Genomic DNA, 25117 nt, shown 5'->3' on the forward strand with positions numbered 1-25117 from the left:
TAGAATTTTCTAAAGGGACAGGCACTTTAATAAATATATTTGATAGCCCTACACGTGGTGTTACAAAACCTATTCTGTCATTACATTCTGTAATACCAAAAGCACATCTCAGCTTACCAGAATCCAAGAAACTCAAGTGCCCAGTTTCCTGGAGTTTTTAAGAGAAGGGTACAATTGGAGGGGTGCCTGGGTGGCTCAGTGGGTTGACGTTCAACTCTGGCTCAGGTCATGACCTCACAGTTTGTAAGTTCGAGCCCCATGTCAGGCTCTCTGCTCTCAGTGTAGAGCCTGCTTCGGAGCCTCTGTCCCCCTCTCTCTGCCCCTTCCCCGCTCACGCTCCCTCTCTCAAAAATGAATGAACATTAAAAAAAAAAAAACAAAACAAAACAGGCGTACAACCGGAGAGAAGAGCATCTCCGGATGTACGGCACAAAAGAAAATATCCGGGCACGTCCTGGGAACGGCACGGATGCCACCCAGTCTTCAATGTCTGCAAACAAACTGCCAGAAGGAGGAAACTGGGGAGAGGGCCAGTGCCGGAGCAGAGCACAGCTACCTGGCTAACACAGCAAGGTCCACACCCTGCAATAAAAGCAATGACACATATGGCCTGCTACGACTCTGGCACCCGCCCTCCACCACGCGGGCGTCAAGAAGAAGATGTGTGAGCGGCGCTTGGGTAGCTCGCGGTTCAGTGTCTGACTCTTGACTTCGGCTCAGGTCATGATCCCAGGGTTGTGGGTTCCAGCCCGGTGTCGGGCTCTGTGCTGAGCGTGGGGGAGCCTGCTTGAGAGACTATCTCCCCTGCCCCTCCCCTGCTCGTGCAAGCACAAGAACTCTCTCTCTCTTTGAAATGAATGAATGAATGAATGAATGAATGAATCAGTGAAGCAGATGTGTGAGAAGACCTGACCAACATGTCAAGCGCCTTGCCCTTTCCCACGGGAAAGACACTGCCCGCAGGGTTAGCTCACCAGCCCTCCGGCCCCTCCTGGCTCTGTGGTTCTCCGCTGATGAATTCTGTCAGTTGTGGGAGAAAAGAGCTCCCCTCAGGGCTCGGCCGCCAGACCCTTTAACACAGGCCTAGAAAGCAGGAAAGGTTCTGGGCTCTTTGCCCTTCCAAGACTGAGAAGGTTCTGGAGGCAAGGGTATACAATGTGCATGGCATTTTAAGGCATGCTTTACTTATTTCTGTTTTATAAATATCTCAGATGCTGTGAGTAGAAACACTATCGCATGCCAGCTTAGAGCGGCAGGCTTAAAGGTCACATGGATTCCATTGTGACAAATGCCCAAGTCTTAGAAGACAAACTCCACCAGCTCAATGCTGATAAATATGAAGGACTGATTCACACCCAGTCCCTTGGGTTAAAAATGAAGGCAAGGATATGATATGATGAGACAGTCACCCATCTGGTCCTAACCAAGCCAGCCGCCACACTGGGCCTCTGTGGAGGCCCGACCCAGCCCCCGCCATCAGTCCGGCTGATTCCGGGCACTCAACAGAGCCTCGTCCCCAGCTTCTAGGTCACAACCCAAGTGGAAGGACCCAAATGTGCTGGATCCTAGCCGTCAGAAGAGGGAAGGGGCGCCCATGCGTCCTCACACTAGTTGCTTCTGGTGGCATCTGGAGCTATTCTCTCCTCTGGATATGCTGTGCTGTGCAACTTTGGGCAGATCACTTGCCCTCTCTGAGGGTTTTGAAGTTTTCCCTAGGAGCCCGTGTGGTATAATGTAACGATGACAGATTTTAGAATCGGAGGGCCCGGGTTTGAGTTCAGGTTCCCCCAAATGATCTTAGGTGGCCCTGGGTGAATTATCTAAGTTTACTAAAAAAATTTTTTTTAATGTTTTATTTATCTTTTTGAAAGTGAGAGAGAAATAACATGAGCAGGAAGGGGACGCAGAGAGAGAGGAGACAGAAGATCTGAAGTGGGCTCTGTGCTGACAGCTGCGAGCCCAGTGTGGGGCTCGAACTCACGAACCGTGAGATCATGACCTGCGCTGAAGTCAGACGCTTAACTGAGCCACCCAGGCGCCCAGAATTATCTAAGTTTTATGAAAGTTTGCTTTTTCTTCTATAAAATGGGGGAGGAGAGGTTACACACAGGTTATTAAGGGAAAGCAGTTAATGAAATTATGTAGATAAAAGAAGCTTTATAATTATAAAATACCCACAGATATACTCAAGATAAGGTTTGTAAGATGCCTTGAGCTTTTTAGAGGAAAGCTGCCTTATTAAATATTTCAAGATTATAAAAATGTTAGTTTTAAAGCAATAGCTAGGGACTTTTAATACATGAAGAGCATGGAATTGGTCCCTCAGGCTTTCCTGAGCTTGGTTGGCTTTATCAGATCCTTCTACAGAAGACACTGAAATAGCTAAAAAAATAAAAATTCAAAAGCTCTAAGATGGAAAGGGCAACCCTCTGGATTGATATTTTTGGGGTCTTGGCTAAATAGATTCTCTTTCAAAGCAAAGAGCCCGAAGTAGGTTCACGCCCTCAAGTCTTCCCGTCTCCTCAGACATCGACACAAACATCTCACTGTTGTTCTAGGCCTCACCCGGTCTGGCCTCCTACTCGGGAAGCGAGCTTTCTCAGCCTTCTTTAAAGCACAAGGGCAAGTCCCAACTGCTGCCCTTGTCACCCAGCGGCCTCCTCCTTGGGTTTTTGTCTACACCTCGCCTGTATCAGCCACGCGTCTGTTCCGAGCCCACCCCGGTCTCCCTCCACCCAACGCCGTAAGATACCGCACACCACGGGGCCTCAGCCGCCAGCTCACTTTATAGGGGTTCCCCCTCTCCTGAGCTTCCCCCATGGGCACATGTCTCCTGAGAGATGAGGAACCAGCCATCAAGGAAGATTTTTTTCATCAGAAATGAGGGAACTGCTTCTCCATAACTGGGAGAGACAGTGAGCCCGTTTCTCAAAAATTGATTTACTGGTATAAGCTGGGAGCACCCTCATGGATACAGCAGTGGTTTGTCCCCCCCCCCCCCCCCCCACCTCGTCCTCCACCAACCCCTGGAAAAAAAAGTGTGTCAATACCACAGGGGGTGGGGAGGGTGTTATGCAAATCCACACCCCCCTTCTGACATTCCACGCTGTTCTCCATGGGTACCAAAGGCATTAGCTTCATTCTAAGCTCAGGGAGGACTATGAAAGATACGTAATACGTGGCATCCATGAAGTAACTGGAAAACAGTGCGAATCCATGTGTATTCAAGTATGAAATCCTAAAGTCCAACTACAGATACTGGAGGAATTCAAACAAGGGAAGCAGAAGGAAGAAGGAGGTGGACCCCTAGCTAGGGGCCCCTGGGAAGAGTCGGGACAGGAGGGGAGGGGAGGAGCAGGGGTGGGTACAGACACCAGGCTGGGCTCCCAGGCTGAACCAAGGCCCAAGAAGGCCGGACAGTCAGGAGGCCGGCAGACAGGGCAAGAGGGTGGGGTCTGGGAGCCGAGTGAGTGAGTCATTTCGGAATGAAGCTTCAGGCCTTTACTCACAAGAAGATGGCGCCACACACGTGTGGCCTTGGCCGTGCGTGCTGTGCAGGTACATGAAGGTCTGAGTGCACAAGGCAGTGGGTGTGGGCATTTATCTGGCTCCGTGCAACCTGATCCATGGGATGTTGGACAAGCATTGTCATTCGCCATTCGAACATCATGGCATGCCCTCGATGGCATCCAAATAGTTTTTTTGTTTTTTTTTTTTTAAATATACTTCACACACGATGTTACCACCAAATAGTCTTGTACGACCTGCTGAACTACACAGGAATCTTCATTTAGGGGCCCAGCCCCTTAAGGCCCTAACAACCACACCATCTCCCACCTTTCCATTTTGCAAACACCCTTTCATAAGGAGAAAATCTGTAAGCCTCGTCGCTACATGAAAGTAACGATTCATATTCCTTTCGTCTCTGTTGGGGATTCCACGCCCTTCTGAGACCAGCCTTGTGTGAATTCTACACAAGTTTAAATTTAACGGTGTCGAGCACGCAGCGGGGGCACTCTCTACACGTTTACTGACCGAGTCTGTGGGAAGGCCTGACACATCACCATCCGGGTCCCTTGAGCAGAATTTTCTTACAAGGAGATTATGACATTAGGCTGAGAGGTACGGGCCTTTGTAACGGCCGCACTAGCGCAGAGCAAGAGAAAAAAACTCAGTGTGCCCTGGGCTGGCAGCCGTTTTTGGATATTTAAAAATTTTTTTTTTTCAACGTTTATTTATTTTTGGGACAGAGAGAGACAGAGCATGAACAGGGGAGGGGCAGAGAGAGAGGGAGACACAAAATCGGAAACAGGCTCCAGGCTCTGAGCCATCAGCCCAGAGCCCGACGCGGGGCTCGAACTCCCGGACCGCGAGATCGTGACCTGGCTGAAGTCGGACGCTTAACCGACTGCGCCACCCAGGCGCCCCTGTTTTTGGATATTTTAAAGAACATCTCAGAGTTCAGGCAAATAATTATCCATCTAAATGAAAGTTTTCCACTTTCCATCACTCAGAGAAGCTATTGTCTGATGCCATATTTCTTTTACCTTTCCCCCCGTTTGTCTGAAACGTATCTTAGGAAGTTCAAGGAGCTCTAAATCAATCTACTTCAGAAACTGCTTACACATAAAGAGAAGTCAAAGCCCAAACAGGCTGTTCTGGGTAGCAGAAGGAAGCAAAGGCACCCAAAGCGAAGGCAGACAGAAAGCTGCCTACTGATTGTTGGGATTCAGATAAATCCTGAAATACCTCTAGAAGACTCACAATTTTGGGGCGCCTGGGCGGCTCAGCCGGTTAAGCATCCAGCTCTTGGTTTCGGCTCAGGTCATGATCTCACAGTTCGTGGGTTCAGCCCCACGGCGGGCTCTGTGCTGGCAGTGTGGAGCCTGCTTGGGATCCTCCCTCTCTCTGTCCCTCCCCCGCTCGTGCTTGTGTTCTCTCTCTCTCTCTAAAAAGTAAATAAACTCAAAAAAAAAAAAAAATAGAAGAAGATCTATAGAAGACTTACAATTTCTGCTAACGTACTCCGAAACAGCCAGTGCAACAAAATCGTCTATGGTATTTTCCAACTGGCATGAACTTATGACATAATCCAGCAAATATAAATGTGTTTTTTGTTGTTGTTGTTGTTTAATTTTTTTTTTAACGTTTATTTATTTTTGAGACAGAGAGAGACAGAGCATGAACGGGGGAGGGGCAGAGAGAGAGGGAGAGACAGAATCCGAAGCAGGCTCCAGGCTCTGAGCCATCAGCCCAGAGCCTGACGCAGGGCTCGAACTCACAGACCGCGAGATCGTGACCTGAGTTGAAGTCGGACGCTTAACCGACTGAGCCACCCAGGCGCCCCCAGCAAATATAAATTTGAAAACGACTAATCCTAAATTAACCTGGATCGAAATGTTGGTGGAGTTAACAACACAGGGATCTTTTTTGGCATCTAAGGGAAACGGAAAAATCCCTCCTCAAACATCTATGGCATCTGATACATGTCGGTGTAAATAGGTCAGAACAATTGTGGTTACGAAGACTTCTACTTCATCGAGATGCTTTCTGTGGGTGTGCACTGATGGGGTGGTGAGGCCACGCACAGCAGGGTGGGGAAATTCACAGGCTTTGGGGACAGATAGACCTGGCCTGAATGGCAACTGTACCATTTACTGACAATGTGACTTCGGGCAAGCTTCTTAACCTCTCTGCTCCTCGGTTTCCTGACCCATTAAGTGGGGCATAATAAGAGTGTCCTGCGATTACATTCAATAATTAAAAACTCCAACACAATGTGAACTTGGCAGTGGTGTCCTCACCAGAGGAGGGGCTTGGCTTCTGCAACAAGGCTAGAGAATCCCAGTCCAGAGCCAAACGTCCAGATCTACAAGCCTGGTTAGTCCAGCTCCCAGACTTGCCTGGGAGCGATCACGACCAGTCCAATCTAACCGTCTTCTACAGGTGACGAGTGGGTCATACGTGGACACACCTGTGTTCCCATCCCAGCCCATTAGTTTCTCTGTCAGCCACCCAGAGAAAATACTGTTTGCAAACCACAGGTTAGGGTGTGACGACCCTCACCTTGGGCCCCTGGGGTGTTCTCTGGCTGATGTTAACAAGTCACTGTATCTTGAAAACAAAGGAGGAGAACCAGATGATACTAAATATTCTTATGCGTGTAACTCTAATCAAATGCTTGTGATTGAAATACATCAGTTATTCCTCAAGCAAGTCACGAAATGCACTAAAGCTGACAGCGGAGACCAATTACATAATGTACTGTTTACAAGAGTGCGTCCTCAGACACTCCCTCATTTGAGTTGGTATTCAAAATAGTTCTGTGAGTTATTATTAATGCAAGTGAGGAAACTGAGGCCCAGGGACCCTCCTGGTGCCAGGCTGTGGGTAAGGCTCTAGGAATACAAAGACGTGAGGCACCTACCCGTCTCAGAGGCTCTTTGTAGAGCTGGACAGACCCCAACTACTTTAGCCCCGTCGATAGGTGCTCTCTGAGCCTCTTCCATCCAAAGAGAGCCTTAAAAAAAACGCTGCATTCCTCTTAGAAGCTCTTTGGTGGCAAAGTGAAGATTTCTCTGGCAATTTCGCTGCAACACCCAGCTTTCTATGTAAAGTCAATAAATAGACTGATGAGTGATATTAATGATAGACTAAGGGAAAGGGGTTGTGTTTTCCAAATTGGGGAGAATATCCTCGGTTGTAAGCTACTTGGCATTTCCCATCATCTTGCTATTTAGGAGGGCACATTTTTCAATGTCACGGACAAGAAAGAGTAAGCACTTTATTTACGTGATCAGAATAGAGAAGGGCATTGCAGCCAAGGCATTTGGAAGCTAGAAGCTAAAAGTCCATGGTGGGAGCACAGTTCAGGCCACACAGGGAGCTAGCTGTGAGGGCCTGGAGGCTCACCAGGCATTTGTGGAAAGTGACCTCGGGGCCAAGCAAGGGCTGATGGTGGGGCAGAAAGTCCGGCCCCCATGGAAGGGCTGGACGGCAGCGGCCCAGCAGAGAGAGAGCTCAATAAATGTTTGCTGAACAAATGAACGGCTCCAGTGCAATCACATACTCCTAGGCATGTTGGGTTTCCCTCAACTTTTAGAGGGAGTAATGTCATAACTGCATACCTGAGAAAGTTAATAGGATACCAAACAATGCACGTGGACATTTGCTAAGACGCATCATTCCACGTTAACTGGACAAAGCGAGAGAGAGGACCCCATGCACAATACGCTGCCAGTTATATAAAACAGAATGGTCGGGGCGCCTGGGTGGCTCAGTCGGTTGAGCGTCCGACTTCGGCTCAGGTCATGATCTCACTGTTCGTGAGTCCGAGCCCCACGTCGGGCTCCGTGCTGACAAGCTCAGAGCCCGGAGCCTGTTGCAGATTATGTGTCTCCCACTCTCTGCCCTTCCCTCGCTCATGCTCTCTCTCTTTCTCGAAAACGAATAAACATTAGGGAAAAAAATTAAAAATAAATAAATAGACTTAAAAAAACAAACAAACAAAAAAGAACCACAACGTGGCACTTTAGACACAAACAAATCAAGACCTCACAGAGTCAAAGAACAACTCCCAGGACTGGCTCATATCACTCTAAGATACTACAGCTGGGGGCGCCTGGGTGGCGCAGTCGGTTAAGCGTCCGACTTCAGCCAGGTCACGATCTCACGGTCCGTGAGTTCGAGCCCCGCGTCGGGCTCTGGGCTGATGGCTCAGAGCCTGGAGCCTGTTTCCGATTCTGTGTCTTCCTCTCTCTCTGCCCCTCCCCCGTTCATGCTCTGTCTCTCTCTGTCCCAAAAATAAATAAACGTTGAAAAAAAAAATTAAGATACTACAACTGCATTATCAACGCTGTGTAGTCCACACCACCTTAAAACACCAGGCACAAACCCACACCGAACGATGCTACGGGGAGGTCAGCCAGGCTACATGAACGGCCTGGTTTCCCAGCACTGTTTAAGGAACCCGGAAAAGTGGAACCTCCTTGACCAAAGTCCTCTTCTTTGGGCTCTCTCCAGGCCATGATTCCATTCCCACTAGCTCAAGCTTTTTAGCATTCCAAACCCGTTCTGTTTATCCCGGGACACCGACCTTCCCATATTTTTGGTATTGAAATATCTTTTCTTTTTTTAAAATGTTTTTTTTTTTTTTAACGTTTATTTATTTTTGAGACAGAGAGAGACAGAGCATGAATGGGGGAGGGGCAGAGAGAGAGGGAGACACAGACCTGGAAGCAGGCTCCAGGCTCTGAGCCGTCAGCCCAGAGCCCGACGCGGGGCTCGAACTCACGGTCCGTGAGATCATGACCTGAGCTGAAGTCGGACGCTCAACCGACTGAGCCACCCAGGTGCCCCTAAAATATCTTTTCTTAAAAGATGGCAACAATAGGGGTGCCTGGCTGGCTCAGTCTGCAGAGAGTGTGACTCTTGATCTCGGGGTTATGAGTTCAAGCCCCATATTGGGTGCAGAGCTTACTTATAAATAAATAAACAAACAAACAAGTAAATAAATGAAAAGATGGCAACATAGGAGATGACAGGGCTTTTTCGGTTTCTTACCTGAAAAGATTAACATGTGGCAATCCTATGTTGGACTTCCTGATTTTTCGTGCTCTGACAGGAGTAAGTGAATAGCACATAAATACATACCAGGGGTGAGTGTGCACAAATGGGGCGATTTTCAACGTTTCTCTCTCTGTTACCCCCAGGAGGCTGGAAAAAGCACAATTGATAAAGCCACTCCCTTGTATCACGTAACATGTATCTAAGGTATGACTGATAGATAATGTGGACTCCCAGCACTGAGCAAAGACCAGAAAGTAATGACTCCAGATTAGACCGGTTGACTAAGATCTTGGAGATTCAATTCGATTTCACGGTGACTCCAAATTAGACTCAGAGGGGGGTGCCTGGGTGGCTCAGTGAGTTAAGCGTCTGACTTTGGCTCAGGTCATGGTCTCGAGGTTCTTGAGTTTGAGCCCCACGTCAGGTTCTGTGCTGACAGCTCAGAGCGTGGAGCCTGCTTCAGATTCTGTCTGTCTGTCTGTCTCTCTCTCTGCCCCTCCCTGCTTGTACTCTGTCTCCACCTCTCTCTCTCTCTCTCTCTCAAAAATAAACAAACAAATAAAGTTTTAAATTAGACTCAGATAAATAAAAGCAAGATGAAGATTTAAGATACATTTGAAGAGGGAAACAGAACAGGCAAGACCTGGGAGCCACAGAAGACCAGAAGACCGTATTTAATTCAGTGCAGTTATATAGAACGTAAGTGCAGCCCTAGAAAATTCAAATATGAAGAACCCCAAAACTCCCTTCTTAGAGTCACCGCCGGAGAAAGCTTGGCCAGGCCGTGTTGGGTTCAGACCTTGGAAATGGTAAAGTGATTTAGAGAATTTGGGAAACATTGTTAAGGAGAACAACAAAAATTATATTCCCGAATGTTGCTTTAGGAAAGATGCTTGATGGAGGCACAGGTGGGAGAGCTGGTTTTTCCTGGGGTGAGAGACAAGGGGTGGGGCACTTAGCAAAGCTACCCAAACAGGAAGTCCGGTAGTGAGGTGCACAGTTCCTTCCTGATGCTCAGAGGCAAGGACAAACAGAGCCCGTGCTACGGTGCAGGAGACAGGGCTAGGCGTGACAGAGGTGCTGACATGTGTATCACGAAGGTCCAGGAGTCTTCCCTGGAGAGCAGAGAAAACACAGCAAGCTTCCCCTGGCAATTCCAGCACATTGTGCCCGGAGGGCAAGGTGAAGGGCCAAGGGTCACTGTTCCTCATCCTCCAATGCTCCCACTCTCCCTTCATAGGATGACCTTTAGGAGAAGCCCTCCACCTCACCTGGCCTCTTCTCAGGCTTAGAGCTACAAGATGCAGAGAAGAACCAGAGCTGCCCCTAAATATCCACAAAATGTGTTAGGATCTCCATGCAAAGCTGCTGCCTAAATAAGATGGTCCTTAGCATCCTTCGCAACAGAAAGCAGACAGCTGAAATAGACCACCTCCGTAAAAAAAAAAAAACAACGCCCCTGAGGGTCGCACGCCTGGGTAGCTCGGTTGGTTTAAACTAAGTGATCGACTCCTGATTTTGGCTCAGGTCAGGATCTCACGGTCAGTCGTGAGTTCGAGCCCTGCGTTGGGCTCTGTGCTGAGCATGGAGCCTGCTTCGGGTTCTCTCTTTCCGTCTCTCTCTCAAAACAAATAAACAAACATTAAAAAAAAAAAAAGAAAAGCAAGGTTCCAAATAGCATGTATAGTATGCTACCGTTTGTGTGCAAGGGAAGGGGATACTCATGATGAATTCGCTGCTAGACGTATAAAATATCCTGGCTGTGCATGGAACACCTCTGGAGGATGAAGAAATCAGCAACGCTGGTGGAAAACATTAGGTGGCAGGGGTCAGGGGTGGACCGAGAGGAGTCTACGGTCTCTTCTTTGGTGCCCTTCAGAACGTTTTCTTTCATCCTGCGTTACCGATTTTTCGAATTTGAATTAAAAACCGTTAAAAATGTCCTCAACGTAAAATAACAACAAAACCGTCTGCATGCAGCAAACCGAACACGCGTGTTCATCCGGACAGCTGTGTTCCTGGCACACACCACATGCTCCGCTTGTTGAACTGAATGAACCGCTTCTTAAAGACAAGAGAAAATCAGAAACAAGGCAAACCCACGGGTATCAACGTTTCAGTTCTCTAGTAAGCTCTTTACCTGTCTGCTACTCCACTGTGACAAAAGATCAGAAAATGGGGCCCTTGTGTAACAAGCCTTGCAAGCAGCGGGATCCCAGGCACCAGCTTCACAGATAACGACGGGTCTGATCATCTGTCCGCGCACGCACCAGCCATCTCATAAAAAGAAACCACTTAATCCAAAAAACATGATGCCCTGGAACCAAGACAACACAAATAAATATGCAGATATGAAAAATGATCCTGGAGGGAGATGACGTCAGCGTGCACAGTGACATCGACACAAAAATAGCAGCACAGGGGTTAAAAATGTCCACGGGGGGCCAAAAAGGTTGGGACATGAAAAGCTCCTACAAAATTCTCATGCCAGACCACATCAAGAGGCAGCCTGAACTTCCAGCGCTCTGTTCCTGGGGATAGTTTGGCCCAAAATGGGACCAGAAGGCTGAAACACCGCATGCCCCGGTCATCTACACGCTCAGATTGGTCAAGGAGTACTCAAAACCCACACTGCAATAAAAACCAGAATAACGTTAGCAGTAGATCACAGCAGAAATTCTGCCACATGAAATTCTATTATTTTGGAAGTCTCCCTGCTAGGGTTTTTAATAAAGAACCAGGTTTTAGGCAAAAGGGAAGCCAGACTCCACTTCTGTCTTCCACAGGACCAAAGAAATTACCTCATGTTCTGGGCAGAGGGGAACCACCATATTCATTGTGGGCTCTTTCAGAGATTACCAGGAGGAAGGTGTAAGTGGAAGAATTAAGGAGTAACTGCAATGAGAAGCCTTGGGCAGGAAAAGAAAGGTGGGGGGAAACGGGCCCATATTAACACACAAAGGAACGAAAACAATTATTCTAAGACGGCTGAGCTCTAGAACGTCCAAAACAAAAAACCCAAACCGAGAATCAACTCTTAAGAAGGTGTCGATCAATGAATATGATAATCTTTGGTTCATTCTAGAAAACTCATAGAAACAGAGAAGGTAAAACCAAAAGTGACCAGATTCCTGCCAGAAATAAAGGTGACTGGTTATCTTCCAATTAGAAAGGAATTGGCTGTGGCGCCTGGGTGGCTCAGTCAGTTAAGTGTCAGACCCTTGGCTTCAGCTGAGATCATGATCTCATCGGTTTGTGAGATTGAGCCCCGCGTCGGGCTCTGCATGGACAGAAAGGAGCCTGCTTTCCATCCTCTCTCTCTGCGCCTCCCCTGCTTGCTCTCTGTCTCTCTGTTTCACCCTCAAAACTAAATAAAGAATACATTTTTTTTTTCTTAAATAAAAATAAAAAAAGGGAACTGGCTGGCAAAGTGAGATAAGATATATTTATCAGAACCATGAAAGCAATAATGGAAAGGAAAGGGAAGGGAAGGGAAGAGAACTGTCCCAACTAAAACGAGAGGAAAAGTCGTTCCACTGCACTTTCTCGTTTATTTCAAGCCCGAGAAAAGAACTGGGAAAACATGGGAAAACCAGTGAAGAAGCTACATTCCCAGCAGAAATCAGTCACTCGCTTGTGCTTCTGCCGAGGAAGACAGGCGCTGCGGGTGCTCCCCCTGCTCCAATGACTAAGTAACTTGCTTAAATGCATTTGACACACGATCCTTGAACTTCCAAAAAGCACTTAATACAGTGGCTCATGAAATCTTCATCTAAAAATGTTCATCCATTTATAATCAAGCTGCATCACACTGACAAATGGGCAGGAGGGCCGCACAGAGGGAACAGATATTTGGAAGGACGCCGTCAAGATTGGTATTATCAGGGACTTTGTTGATCACTCGGAAGGATTTCTTCCTCCCTTTTTTAAAGAGAATAAAAGAGATCTGTGGTCTAAATGCAGTGTAATTACAAAGGGAGGACTAACAGAGGAAATGAATTACATGATTCAATAAAAGAAAAAAAAATTTTTTAAATGCAATGTGACTTAGAAACCCCCACAGATGTCTCTGCTACAATGAAATCTGGAATACGTTTGATGACTTGGGGGCAGGGGGGACAGGGAAAAAAATTAGCTCCTGACAGAAAATATTGGATGGTAGATATGGGGGGGGGGCCCATGGAAAAGGCAACTGAACACCAAATTTAGCAAATCAAGAGTGGTTACTATGTGCCAGGCACTGTTCTAAATGCTTCAGATACAGTAACTCATGTAAACCTCAAAACAACCTTCTAATCTAAGTACCATTATTATTCCCGTTTTATAGGTGAGCAAACAGAGGCACAGAGAGGTTAATTAACTGGTCAAAGGTTACAGATTGTAAGACGTAGGGCTAGGATTCCAATCCAAAATCTGTGCTCCTAACCCTTTTGGCTTCCCCTAGAATTTAAACACCAAGAGGGTCAGAGAAAAATCCAGGGTTCTCAGATCACCCCTTAGTCACGGCTCCGTGATGACCAGTCAGCCCTGTGACCTCTGCGGGCCTTAGTTTCCTCACCTGTGCATTGAAAAGCTAGATTAGGCGAGCCCTAACCAAGGGTTCGGCAGCTCTAAGCTGCCCCAAATCTATGCCGACGGTCTACGGTATATGGCCTGGTCTGCTTTCCGACCAGGATATTCAAAGATTATTTCATCCTAAAACAGGCAGCAAGTTGTATTAAGGTTCTTTCTCTGCCTCCTGACCTTCAGAAGATTATTATGTCCCCTCCATTCAGGCAAATGACAGAGAGTAATGAAAGGGGTACTGTACGGTTTCTCTTCTGGACTCGACTTAATGCGGTTGTAATGAAATGGCCCTCGAAAAGCTCTCGCTGCAGACCACGTGAACTGTGCTAAACCTACCAATCCCGGGCCCCTCTCAGGAGCCAGTTCTTGGAATCTACCCTCCCATCTGGCTACCGGAATGCAGGTGAAATTGACACACTGGAGGTGGAGCAACCAAAAGAGAGGAATTGGGGAGATGAAGACATGGAGGGCAAGGGAATCCCAATTACAGAGTTTCGCGGTGGCTAAATAAACCTTATCTTCTTGGCATACTCCATTCTCTTTGCTAACACCCACTCTTCAGAGTTGAGACCACAAAATGCACTATGGTGAATTCAACACCCACTTCCAAACTAACAGACCCCCAGAAATATCCTTCTCAAGCTGGCCTTAAAGGTCACCCAGAGTGCATCTGTGAGTGAAGGAGGACCTTCCAGGTGGGTCATGCAGTCCCCCTTTGAGAGTCCTTTCTAAGCATCCCTGACAGGTGGCTGTCATCTGGCCTCTGCCTGGACACTTCCAAGGCCGAGGCACTGGCTGCCTTGCCGGACAGGCAGCCGCCTGCGCTGCTGGACAGCTCTCTGTAGGGAAAGCCCACCAAGCGCCTAGAACAGTGCCTGGCGTGGGGCCAAGCTCAGTAAGTGCGCCTCCAACTGGGTCAAAAGCTGCCTCCTTACAACTTGAACCCACGGATCCATGGTGCACCGCTGGAGCCCTGCAACGCAGAGGCCCCTCGGATATCCGGGGCTGTAAACAGGCCCCTCGGCCCTCTCCTTCCAGGTGCGGATCCCAGACCTCCATCACCAGGCCTGGGTCGGCAGACCCCCTCCCCAAACCCCAGAGGTCCCAAGAGTGAGCACCAATGGAGAGACAGCCGGCAGGGAGGCCGCAGTCAGGGATGCCCCAACCTCGGTACCCGGGGCAGGAGGGGACAAAGAAGAGCTTTCAGAAAGGCGTATCCCACGCGCCGCGGTCCAGGCTGCCTCCCTCCCAGCCACTGGGCGAGCCGGCCCTCGGGATCCCCGCGGCGCCAGGTGACAGGCCCCGGAGGATCCGAGGCGCAGGCAGCGGCGCGATGGGCCGAGCCACGACGGGGACCTCGGGGCTCAGGGATCTGGCCCGACGGATCGTGGGAGCGATCCCGGCTTAGCGGAGCTCGCCGGGCCGTGGCTTTACCTGCGCGTGGTTGACTACCGCGTCCTGGTTTGCCCCTAGCCGGGTTCCCGCAGCTCCGCGGCTGCCGGCGGCGCTCATGGAAATGCAGCCGGAACCCCTGGCCAGTGCAGCTCCCGCCGCTACCGGCCCCGCCCAAGCAACTGCCGCCACGCCCCTGACGACGGCTTCTGCCACGCCCCTGACTCGGAACCCGCCCGCTCATTGGGCGGCCAAGCCGCTGCTCTAGGAGCCCCGCGCGCTCATTGCACCCGGCGGGAAATTCATTGGTCAGCGGAACTGCTTCTCAGGGTGGAGGCGGGACCCTCGGCGAGGAACTCCTCCACAGTTGGTTACCTTTGGCGTCTTTAGCCTGTGGGCTGAGACGCTATTGGATGAGACCAGTGCGGAGGGAGTGGGGAAAGAGGGGGGTGGGCTAAAAGATGCGTCGTGTTTGCTGTTGATGGGGGCGGGGTGCAGAAAGGGAGACAATTGTGACCGCGAGCTTGTTTGGGGGGCCGGGTAAGGTCAGGTGTCTTGTGGATTGAGCGGAGGGAGGCCAACTGGTGGTTAGCTCAGCTGCAGAATCTGGTGGCTCCAGGCCTACCGACTAACTCACATGTAGCCCAGAACACAGCCCAAGACACCGGTCATAACCGGGAGAGGAAGGAGGTTGGTGAATCACGAGCCGCAAAGAGAAGAAAGGATGTGGAGGCATCAGCCTCTGGCCCCTTGCAGCTGGTTAGGGTGATGGGGACGTGCTGGGCAGTGTGGACCTGTTACTGTCCCACTGCCCTTTCAGCACTTAAGATGACAGCCCAGTGGGAGGCAGCCTGCAAGAATGCAGCCTTTAGAGTCAGACCTGCTGTTGATTAGTACTGGTTGCATGGCCTTGAGCAAGTCACTTAACCTTTCCATATGCACCCTGATTTCTTCCTTTCGCAACTGGGAGTAACAGTGATAATTGACGAGGAGATTAAATAAATCTGGTAAACACTAAGTGCCTGGCACGCAGGAGGCATTTAATCAAAACTGGTTCTCCACCTACTCACCTCCATGGGTCCATGGAACTAGGCCCAGTTCTAAAATTCTATGAGCCTGAAACTGCTTTTGCAATGGCATGTGCTTCGCCAAGAATAGAACATTTGACCGACGTGAAATGCAACTCCTTTAAGGGGTGGACAGGGTCACCCTACCAGGGCACGGCAGGGCTGGAAGAGAGAGAGGAGAGGAGGAGATGGAAGGAGCATTTAGTGAGAGAAGGGAAGCAGCATGTGTAGCAACGTTAAGTCTTTTCCAGCACATTTCAGGGTTATGACAAGGGAGAATGGAGCTTCCCCCATCCTGTTCACCCAAGTGTCCAACGGCTCAAGTTTCATGGAGCGTGACCAAATAACCCTTTGAAGGCTGATCAGCCCTGGACCAGAAACCACCACATAAGATCTTTCAGGGATTCCTGAAGCCCAGTCCCCATCCTGAAGGCATGGAAGTCCGAGAGCGTGAACAGAAAGAGCCTCTCGCCTGAATTTAGCCCCAGACCCCTTGGGACCCAAGGTGTTCCAGGGTGAAAGAGGAGAAAGAATCCTTTGCCATTGCTGGATTTTTCATTCAGTTGTCACGTTACCTAAAAAAAATGTTGCACCTCAGTAGTTATTTCTTCCTCTCTATTCTCTTACATCTTGGAAACAAAAAAGCCAGGCTTCAGAAGCAACGAATTTTAGTGAGGGACCTCCATAGTTCTGGCTCCTGTTAAAATAGCTTGGGCTTGGGGCGCCTGGGTGGCGCAGTCGGTTAAGCGTCCGACTTCAGCCAGGTCACGATCTCGCGGTCCGTGAGTTCGAGCCCCGCGTCGGGCTCTGGGCTGATGGCTCGGAGCCTGGAGCCTGTTTCCGATTCTGGGTCTCCCTTTCTCTCTGCCCCTCCCCCGTTCATGCTCTGTCTCTCTCTGTCCCAAAAAAATAAATAAACGTTATTAAAAAAAAAATAATAAAATAGCTTGGGCCGCCAGAAAAGAGCTTTCGATCTGTTGCCAGTTGTGTGTGCCTGTGTGTGTGTGTGCGCGCGCACATGTGCACACGCATGCACCCACAGTTGGTTCTGCCCCACAGTTTTCATGTCTTTAAACAGGACTGCTTGGTGGCCATACATATGTCTGTACATGTGCTGGGGAAACTGGCCTGGCCCACTACAGGTTAGCTCCTGCCGTGTTTGCTGAAGGAGACTGAGACATTAAAGTGGCTCCAGAGGACTGGGAAGATTTCTCCAGCTTGATTCAGAGCCACAGAAACCAGCTGTTAGAAGTAGATGACTCTACTGGATGGATTTTTCACCCCTTGTCAGGAATACAAGTTTAGCCAAGAGTTCCAGAAGGGGACAGTCATCCGGTTCAGGAATTCTAAAACAATTGCATCACAAAGGCTTAAAAAGACTTGCGGAATGAGCCCGGAGGAGGAAGAAGGAAAGGATTGAAGGCATCTCTGGCTGGCTTCAAGAATCATCCACTGCCTTCTGCAACACATAGAACTTGTGTTCTTACTTGTTGCTGGTTTCTGTGTCCTCCTCTCTACTTTGGCTCTTGCCGTGTTCTGTTGAATCACATTATTTCCTTCTATAAAGCATTTCTGTGGGAGGCCATTTAGGAGACAGAATGGACTCATTTTTGCCTCCTGGGTTAGTAGTCTGTGGGGACTGAGGATTTGGTGAGGGTTGGCCTAGGATAACCAGTTTGTAGAACATGGCTACGAAATGCATTTCTGGGGGCGCCTGGGTGGCTCAGTCGGTTGAGCATCCGACTCTTGATTTTGGCTCAGGTCATGATCTCACGGTTCTCAGGATTGAGCCCTCCATCAGGCTCTGTGCTGACAACACAGAGCTTGCTCGGGATCCCCTCTCTCTCCTTCTCTCTCTGTCCCTCCGCATGCTTTCTCTCTCTCAAAATAAATAAAAAATACGTATGACGTACATTTCTGAAAGCATGAGAGTGCCTTGTTATGAAGACAACCAGGGAGAATGTGTACACTCGCTCTTGTTCTGGAAAAGCTCCGAGACTCTACTAAAGTCGACCGGGCTCTAAAGTCACCTGGGGACGCCTCTGCAGGATTTCCTAACCCTTTGAAAATCTGGGAGGCCCTCCAGGAGATGGCAAGCAGCAGTGGTCAAAGCAGATAGTGTTCTCTGTTTATTCTCTTCTTGCAAAATCAGCGGTTCACCTGGTTGGTCAGTTTCATTGTTTATCTTCAGGGAATGGTTGAGAGCAACTGGCCTTGGAGCCTCTGCTACTTGGCCTTGAATCCTGGCTCTGCCCTTCCTTGCCTGGTGTCCTTGGGCAAGTACCACACCTCTGTATCCCACTTTCTTCTGTAAAATTCAGGTGACGTTAATGGTGCTTCCCCAATGGAGCAAATAATAGATGTTAAGTGCATCAAACAGTACCTGGCATATACTTAGCTCTTAATAAATGTTTGTCATGGTTATGACAGGAGACCACTTAAGAACCTTTCTCGGGGCACCTGGGTGGCTCAGTCGGTTAAGCGTCTCTTGATTTCCGTTCAGGTTAGGATATCATCGTCTTTTTATTTTTTTTAATGTTTATTCATTTTGAGAGAGAGAGACAGAGACAGAGACAGTGCAAGCAGGGGAGGGGCATAGAGAGAGGGAAAGAGAGAGAATCCCAAGCAGGCTCCACGTTGTCCCAATGTGAGGCTTGAACTCAAACCATGAGATCATGACCTGAGCCAAAATCAAGAGTCAGGCACTTAACCGATTGAGCAGCCCAGGTGCCCTAGGATCTCATGGTCTTGAGATCAAGCCCCACATCGGGCTCTGAGAAGGACATGGAGCCTGCTTAAGATTCTCGCTCCCTCTCCCTTTGCCTCTCCCCCACTTTGGCTCACATGCTCTTGCTCTCTTTCTCTCTCTTAAAAAAAATAGGAACCTTTCTCTAAGGTGATCATTTACAAAAATTTTTTTTATGTTTTTATTTTATTTTTGAGAGAAAGCCAGAGTGCAAGCAGGGGGAGGGGCAGAGAGAGAGGGAGACAGAATCTGAAGCAGGCTCCAGGCTCTGAGCTGTCAGAGCAGAGCCTGACGTGGGGCTTGAACCCACGGACTGCGAGATCATGACCTGAGCCAAAGTCAGACATTCATTCAACTGACTGAGCCACCCAGGCACCCCTATACTTTACCTTAATATAGCTTTAGATTCACAGCAAAATTGGGCAGAAAGTACAGAAAGTTCCCATTTATGCATCCCCACCCCAGAACAGGCAGGATTTTTTTTTTTTTTTTTTACTAGCAATATCTACCAGCTGGTGAAATTTTTCTGTTGGAATATCCTTACCAAAAGAGGGTTCCAAGGACAGAGTCAAGGTTTTTGAGGCTAGACCTCATCACCATAATAAATGAGAAGGAAACAGGAAAGGATGTGGCTGAGAAAACCGTACTAAAAACTGCAGTCTGGATGTTGATGAAATTTCTCAGAAGGCCTAAGAGTGTCGACTCTAATGAGTCAAAAATTGCTACTTTCTTTTCACACCCAGTGCTGCCTATGTAAAGTCTAGACAGGGGGAGCTCAGAGTTCTCCATGGCCAGACTTCCTGGCTAGATTCTTATTGATAATGGTGATGATGTTTGCTCGGAAGTCCCCGTATGCAATAGTTGTAGGAGAACAAACTATGAGGAAATTCAAGAGTTTGGCTTGTTTTGTTATTGAAAAGCTTCCTACTGGCCGTTTGAAGCAGTGATGAGTCATAACCTTATGTTTGGGGCTGCTTCCTTAAACCTACATGTGAAGTGGTCTATAAAAAATGCATAGGGTGGTTTTATGCCCAGGATAGTCTTGGTTTATGCCTATTGCCCTGGAAATTTTTTAACAATGCCCCCCTTTAGTCTCAAATGGACTCAGTTTGGGTGATAAATTATATGGTGATATTTACACTTACATACACAGGACCAAGCACTGAAAATGCTCAGGAAACACTGCCCCCCACCCCCCATACCCCCCCACACAGGCGAAAAGGGAATGTTTCAGCCTTATAATCAGATACAGAGTATCAGACAGGTGGCTGGCTAAAGATGTCTTCTTAGTCACCATGCATTCGTCTTCTTGACGTCATCCTTAATTACAGTAATAAAAATTGAACTCCTCATGCTATCAACTCAAAAGGAGTCAATAAAACCTGTGCATTAAATAAGTGCATCACATATCCTTTCCTGCATAATTTCATGTTATTGAGCTCTTTTAAAGCTGTTTAGGGGCACCTGGGTGGCTCAGTCAGTTAAGCGTCCAACTTTGGCCAACGGTTCGTGAGTTCGAGCCCCGTGTCAGGCTCAGTGCTGACAGCTGGGAGCCTGGAACCTGCTTCCGATTCTGTGTCTCCCTCTCTCTCTGCCCCTCCCCCGCTCATGCTTACACTCTGTCTCTGTCAAAAATAAACTTAAAAAAATTTTTTTAAGCTGTTTACATCCTACCAGAGATCCCTATTTTGTTTTTCCATATATTAGAATTCATTAACAAGATAGCAAATATTTTTACTGCGTGGGACATATAGTACTAACAAGATAGAACCATAAACCAAAGTCCCATCTCGATATAGGACAAATACTGTAAGAGACACTAAAAAAAGCTGAGCAGTAAGCAATACAGTGTAATCAACATTGTGAACAATTGTTCAGAGGAGGCAACAATTTCTTCTAGTTTAGAATCTTAGAGATTTGACCTGGGCCTTGAAGGTTCACGGGGCTGAAGTTGGGGTGGGAGGTGGGTGGCATTCCCAGCAGGTGAGGACATCAGGAACACAGAGGCCCCTAAGTAGAAGAAAACAAGTTGTTTTGTCTGGAGCAGAGTCCAAGTGGAGAACCAGCAGGCGAGAAGATGAAAAGGCGGACAGGGCCAGTGATAGGCAACATCCATATGCCTTCGTCCGAGTTCATCTCAGCTGCCAAGTAGTTGGACATCCTAGCACAGTACACGGCATGCTCCAGGCATCTACATATCGCCTTAATAATTTTGAACCTCTCTCTTTATTACCTGCTTATTATTAATACTTTCATGAAGCTCACTCACTTTTTAAATCAAATACCTTCTTCAGCCTCATACCAAATCTCAACTAGGGGGCAAGTTCACCCCCCAACTAGAGATGTTTTTTGGTTGTCACAACTAAAGAGAGTACCGCTAGCGTTTAGTGGCTGGAGGCCGGGGATGCTGCTGAACAGGACAGCCCCCACCACAAAGACTTATCTGGCCCAAAATGTCAGTAGTGCTCAGGTTGAGAAGCCCCGATTACAGGCTCGATGTGCTCGTTCTATTTTATCCTACTTTACATTAAAATAATTTCACAGCGATTAAATTTTAAAATCTTCTTCCCTGTGCTACTTGATTCGAACAGATGTGTGAACATCCATGTTCACTGCAACATCATTCACGATAGCCAAAAGGTGGAAACACTCTAACCGTCCACTGATGGATGAAGGGATAAACAAAGAATAGCACATACACACTATGGAATATCATCCAACCTTAAAAAAGAAGAAAATTCTGACACCTGCTATACCATGAATGAACCTTGAAGACATGCTGCTTAGTGAACTAAGCCAGTCACAAAAGGACAGGTATAGCATGATTCCACCTATATGAGGGACCCGGAATAGTCACATTCACAGAGACAGAAGCTAGAACAGTGACTGCTAGGGAGTGGAGAGGGGGTAATCGGTAGTTAGTTAAAGAGTAAAGAGTTTCTGTTTTGCAAGATGAAAACATTCTGGAGTTGGAGGGTGGCGATGGCTGTATAGCAATGTGAGTGTACTTCATATCGCTGAATTGTGCATTTGAAAGTGGTCGAGAGGGTCAACTTTATGTATATTTCACAATAAAAATCTTAAATTTGTTCTCAAGATCATTGGTGATACACCTCAATCCAGTTTTGAAAACACGAGGTGGAGCTCACAGTAGGTGCTCAGTAATGTTCACTGAATGAAATGGAAAGGAGTTAGGTGTGTCTTCTTCTAAGACATAAGATGCAATCAGAGGCCACGTGCTTTAGAAGCAGAAAGATCTGAACTTAAATCCAGGCTGTGGCAATTATTAGCTGTGTTTTCTCAGAGAAGTGAACTAAGACCGTATGAGTTTCTATTTCTTCACCTATAACGTAAAGAAAATAATACCCATGTCATGATGGCGGAAAATGAGATAATGTGTGTGAAATACTTAACACAGTACCCTGTATATTGTAAGTGCTCGATGAGTGCACTCATCGATAATAGCTATTGCTATTATCATGATTGTTTTTTACAGCTTTAATGAGATATAATTCATATACAATACAATTTACCCATTTAAAGTGTACAATTCAATGGGTTTTCGTGTATTCATAGAGTGTGTAACTATCACCACAAGCAATTTTAGAATGTTTTTATCACCCCCAAAAGAAACCTCTTCTCCATTAGAAGTCACTCCCCGTTTCCCCCAAACCAACCCCCACCAGCTCTAGACAACCTATTATTCTTTCTGTCTCTTTAGCCTTGCCTAGTCTGGACATGTCATATAGAGGAAATAATACATTATGCGGTCTTTTATGACTGGCTCCTTTCACTTAAAATAATGTTTTCAAGGTTCATCCACATTGTAGCCTATATCAATATTTCATTTCTCTTTTAAAAGATTTAAGTATATTTATTTAAGAGAGAGCGAGCACAAGCAGGGGCAGAGAGAGAGAGAGAGAGAGAGAGAGAGAGAGAGAGAGAGGCTGACGGTGCATGGAGCTCATTGTGGGGCTCTATCTCACGAACCATGAGATCACAACCTGAGCTGAAATCAAGAGTCTACACTGTAACTGATCGAGCCACTCAGAAACCCCTTATTTCTTTCTTTTAAATTGAGTTGTAAGTGTTCTTTATGTATTCTAGATATAAGTCCCTTATCAGATATATGATTTGCAGATACTTGCTCCCATTCTGTGAGGTGTCTTCATATTCTTTTTTTTTTAATTTTTTTTTTTAGCATTTATTTATTGCTGAGAGACACAGAGAGACAGAGCATGAGCATGGGAGGAGCAGACACAGAATCTGAAGCAGGCTCCAGGCTCCAAGCTGTCAGCACAGAGCCCAAGGCGGGGCTCGAACTCACAAACCGCGAGATCGTGACCTGAGCTGAAGTCAGCCGCTCAACCGACTGTGCCACCCAGGTGCCCCAAGGTGTCTTCATATTCTTAATGGTATCCTTGGAAACACAGATGTTTTTAATTTTGATGAAGTCCAGTTCATCTGTTTCTGTTTGTGCTCTTGGTATCATAGCGAAGAAAGCTTTTCCTAACCTGAGATCCAGAGGATTTACTTCTATATTTTCTTCTAAAAGTTTTCTAGTTTCAGCTCAGGCATTTAGGTCTAAGACTGAGTTTGATTTCATTTTTGTGTGATGCGAGGAAGATGACCAACTTCATTCTTGTGCATGTGAGTATCCAGTTGTCCAGCACCATTTATCAAAAAGCAATTATTTTCCCATTGGATGTTGTCATGCTTGTCAAACATCAATTGGCCAGAGATGTAGGAGCTTCCTTCCAGGCTCTCAATTCTATTCCACTGATCTATAGGTCTCTCATGAGGCCAGTATTACATTGTCGTGATTACTGTCGTTTTGTGGCAAGTTTTTAAAAATCGGTTCAGTGTGAGTCCTCCAACTTGGTTCTCCTTTTTCAAGGTTATGCTGCCCCTTCCGGGTCCCCTGATGAATTTTTCATTTCAGTTAGTGAACTTTTCGATTCCAGAATTTCCATTGGTTTTTTCATAATTTCTCTTTACTACTGAGATTCTTTACTTAATGAGACACTGTCGTCAGACCTTCCTTTACTTTAAACATGGCTTCCTGTATTTCTTTGACCACATTTATAACAATTGCTTTCAAGTCTTCGTTGGCTAAGCCTGACAGCTGAACCCTCGCAAAGGCAGTTTCTGATGCCTGATTTTTTTTTCTTGTATATAAGTCTTAGATTCCTGTTTCGTTGCATGTGTCATAGTTTTTGTTGAAAAGTGGATACTCTAGGTAACTTTGGATATGGATTCCTCCTCACCTTGGGGCTTGTTGTTGTTAGCTTGCTTAGCTTTCAGGGACTTGGCTGGACTATTCTAGTGAAGTCACTTCCCCCAGAGTGTGCACTCTGATGTCACTCCTCCGAGGGTGCAGCCTTGGGTATGTGCACAGCCTCTCTGGGATGACAGTGGTCAACAAGGCTCTCTTTGTCTTTTTACCTGATTTCTCTGGTAAGCTGTCTGCCCCCCTGTGGTATCACACCCAGCTGTTAGCCTCCACCAGCTGCTGGCTGGCTGTTCTACTGGGTTTAACATCGTCCCGGGGCATAAACTGCCCCACAGCCTTGTCTAGCTACATCTGGGCCCCCCTTGCAGGGGTAGTCTTCGAGGCTTCCAACAAGCTTCGAGCTTCTATGATTGCTCCGTAGCTGTCTCTTTCCCTCGTCCCCTCTAGTGTACCTCTAGCTAGTCTGTGGTTTAACTTCTTGTTTGAGTGGAGCTCCGGACTCCTCTTAACCGCTTCCCAACAATGTCTCCATTGTTTTTGAGAGCCCCCTTACCTTGCACTTGAACTTCCCCACATTGTATTGCAAATAAAGTGAGTTTCCTTGGGGTGAGCCTTGGAGCTCTCTGTTCTTAGGGCCTGCTTCCCCTCCCTAGGCAAAACCACTGCTCCCAACATGGGGGGTATGGGCAGGGGCAATGGCCTTCTTATCTTAGAGTGACAGCGGTGCTTTATGAACAGAGTGCTGGACAAAGGCAGTAGCCTCCAGTCTTGTTGGTTTGCCTTCCCGCCCATAGACACTCTGGCCTGTGAGCAAGCTGGGGCAAGAGTGACTGAGGCCCCAGTACTTTCAGCCTGTTCTGCCCTATGGGTGGGAGCTGAGTAGAGTCACTGAGCCCTGAGCGGTGGGAGGGAGGGAGAGGTCTGAGGCTCTTTTGTCACTGACTCTCACTGTTCTGAGATTTAGTGAATTTTCTTGCACAAAATTTCTTAATTTGCTGTGTGCTCTTCAGACAGTTTTCAGATACTGTAAATTATTGTGATTTGGGTTATTATTATTATTTTAATTTTCACCAGTTGCGGCTGTTTCGGTATGGAGAGGGTTTACGGAGCAACTCATGCCGCCATTCCAGAAGTCAGGTGCTCTGTTGTGATTATTCATCATGAGGCAGTACTTTGGCCAAGTTAGTCTGGAGGCAGTGTTCTGGGTAATTTAGCAGTAGGAGTGACTGATGCCAGGTAGAAGACACAGTTGGCTACTGTACTGGTTCAGGGGTAAAGTGATAAAGGTCTGAACTTGACAGAGGGAGTAGAAAGGAAAGGAGTGGTGTGGGCACGGCCAGATTCATCAGGACCTCCCTGCAGGTTAGATTTGGGGTGCAGGGGCGGGAGGGAAGGGTCAGAGAGGACTCCGGGTGATTCTAATGTGGAAGAGGTTGGGCAAGTCTGATGTAGATCTGTTGAGACTGTGGTAACAGGTATATTCAAGGGAAAGGGCAAAGAGTACATTGTGATCAGAAAAAAGCAGAACTGGAGAGTAGGGGAAAG

General features: G+C 47.5%; 1 protein-coding gene across 3 annotated transcripts in view; it reads right to left on the reverse strand.

Moving 5' to 3' along the window:
* Positions 1–14709, reverse strand: part of ABHD2 (abhydrolase domain containing 2, acylglycerol lipase) — a 109325-nt gene extending 94616 nt beyond the window's left edge. For 2 of the 3 annotated variants that reach the window (XM_040493692.1, XM_040493689.1), the window contains exon 1: positions 14569–14708. The gene's annotated coding sequence lies outside the window, so the exon portion shown is untranslated. Of the gene's footprint in view, positions 1–14568 lie in introns of all 3 variants that reach the window. The other variant, XM_040493690.1, reaches the window with a different exon arrangement.
* Positions 14710–25117: the final 10408 nt, after the last annotated feature.

The sequence above is a fragment of the Herpailurus yagouaroundi genome, unplaced genomic scaffold (genome assembly GCF_014898765.1).
Source record: "Herpailurus yagouaroundi ecotype Mexico unplaced genomic scaffold, PumYag 185, whole genome shotgun sequence".
Classification (NCBI taxonomy): Eukaryota; Metazoa; Chordata; class Mammalia; order Carnivora; family Felidae; genus Herpailurus; species Herpailurus yagouaroundi.